This window comes from Sinocyclocheilus grahami, unplaced genomic scaffold (assembly GCF_001515645.1).
Source record: "Sinocyclocheilus grahami isolate Dianchi unplaced genomic scaffold, SAMN03320097.WGS_v1.1 scaffold2011.1, whole genome shotgun sequence".
Lineage (NCBI taxonomy): Eukaryota > Metazoa > Chordata > Actinopteri > Cypriniformes > Cyprinidae > Sinocyclocheilus > Sinocyclocheilus grahami.
In genome coordinates, this window is record NW_015507190.1 from 103,103 (window position 1) to 105,395 (window position 2,293).

The following is a 2,293-nucleotide window of genomic DNA, read 5'->3' on the forward strand; positions in this document are numbered from 1 at the left end:
TTTCTTTCTTGTAAAGTATGCAAATATCAAGGAATGAATGTGTCTGTAATCTACAATTCACAACAATAGTGGAGCTTGCCTTTAACTGAATAATTATTTGTCATATTTAGGACAAGTGGTTGTGGCAGCTGTCTTCTCTGAACAGCAGTCTGGTGAACACCGTACTGTTTCGGCCTCAGTACACTGAAGGTAAGGCATTTAATTTTTAATCTCTTATAGAGCAGTTTTTGACTCAATCATGTGCTACACTTTATTTACAATATTAAATAATTTTTCAAATAATTTCTTGCGGATGAAGTATACATGTAACCACTGTATTTCTTTTATTTTTTTTCACAGATCTAAGAAAACACTTCACACCCTACAACCCCTAAAAATGTATGTTGCTACCTTAAATGTTTTCAGTATTTTTTATTATATTTAATAATAATGTTTAAAATAAACCATGTCATTGACTTCATTGACACTTTGACAAACATATTTGTACTGTAATTTTTGAATGTCTTAAACTTTTTTTCTTTTTTTACTTCTAGAACCCAGATTTGACAGCAGTGCACACCCATCTGAGGCTGACCTGTTTTACTTCATGATCACCCCACATACTTCTACAACTAACCCGCTTTGTAAGTTCTCATAGCTACACCTTAAAGAAGCACATCATTTTGGGGAAATTTCCTGTGTATTTGCTGGTAAATTACTTTTATAAAGATTAATGTTGATTATATACCTAGTTCAACAAAAAATGAAAATGATGCCGCTTAATCTCCCTTCTGTCATTCCATCCCATAAAAAAGTGTGCATCTTCAATGAAGATATTAACCCCAAAACTCTGACACCCAAGAAACCATCAAATAAATCCGTATGAATGGAGCCGTGTAATCTACTTTTGGGCCAAACTGTTCAATGAATGCTAAGGAGCAGTTTCAGTTATATTTCCACTTGAACTTGGTTAAGCATTGTCTGATCACAAACCATTCTTGAAGCGCAGTTTGTCAGAATTTTGATGGTAAAGACTAAAAATACGACGGTAAATTCCCTTACTATATGGTGAAAAGCTGTAATAGTTCTAATGGGACATTTCATTTAATTATACAGTAAAATATACTGTTTTTGGAAGTCACCTTATATTTTACAGTGATAAACAATAAACTGACATTCCCAGAAATCTCTGTGTGACACAGACAATTCTTCTGTGCTCACGTCTGATATTTCTTTTATTAAAACAACAGTTTCCTTCTTAGTTTTTTCTTATCAGTTATGTAAATTAGGGTTTTATCCTATATCTTACATTGTTAAATTAATGTTTATTGCATTATTTTAATGTTTAAGTGTTTTGTATTTATGTGTATAGCACTGTAAACCTATTAGTTATTTATATATATATATTTATATATTAGTATTTATAGAGTTTTAGCTTTTAGTTTTAATTACTTTTTCTTATTTGTAAGTCGCTTTGGATAAAAGCGTCTGGTAAATGACTAAAAGTAAAGTAAAAGTAAAGTTATATTTTCACTTGAACTTGGTTAGGCATAGTCTGATCACAAACCACTCTTGATCTGGAATTATTAGCCGGACACGCTGAACCGTGCTGTAGAATGCCTGGAGTGATGTCGCTGCTCAGGATTGTCAACAGTTTCTCTGTAGCTGGCCAAGCCTGCTATTTGAGCGAAGTAAACAAGTTAATAGTAAAATTAAAATAAATATTTAATTTTTCATAACGTGTGCTATTTACATCTAGGACCGTATTCTAACTCTTGCATTACTAAGGTAACGACTGACACATTTATGTTGCATTCCAAAGAGCTCGGTTAACAGCCCAACAGTGAAAAATTAAACCATATCTGTATCAGCTTGGGCCGGATCAGCACAAAATGGAATGGTTAAGCAACAAAAATAGTTTGGCCTGACAGTGGAAAAGCGGCTCTGATTGCTATATGATCAAATGTCTAATGTTTTGGGTAAATAGACAGAAATTTATATCGGATTTCACTGAAAATGTCTTTATTTGTGTTCCAAAAAGTAATCTTTGAGTAAATTATCACATAAATTTCAAGTTTGGGTGAGCTAACCCAATGGCATGGTAGTGTAGGCAGGAGAGATAACACTGACAACTTATCATCCATATTTTCCTACTAATATTGTTTTTATTTGGTTTTATACAGGTGTCTGATGTTGATGCAGTCTGGGCACTAGTATAGTTACCAGAACTTGCGTGTAAGTTTACAACACTAAATAAACCTTTTGTTAGTACAAATTATTATTCTTATTTCACTTTACTTGGTTTTTTCAAGGC

General features: G+C 32.7%; 1 long non-coding RNA gene across 2 annotated transcripts; it reads left to right on the forward strand.

The window, feature by feature from the left end:
- The first annotated feature begins 24 nt into the window (after positions 1–24).
- On the forward strand, positions 25–910 carry LOC107573704 (uncharacterized). 2 transcript variants are annotated; one of them, XR_001607556.1, is made up of 4 exons: positions 25–189; positions 340–378; positions 534–623; positions 795–910. It is a non-coding gene; the product is annotated as an uncharacterized lncRNA (long non-coding RNA). The 2 variants fall into 2 exon arrangements; XR_001607555.1 differs by having other exon boundaries at positions 534–910.
- The last annotated feature ends 1,383 nt before the right edge of the window (positions 911–2,293 follow it).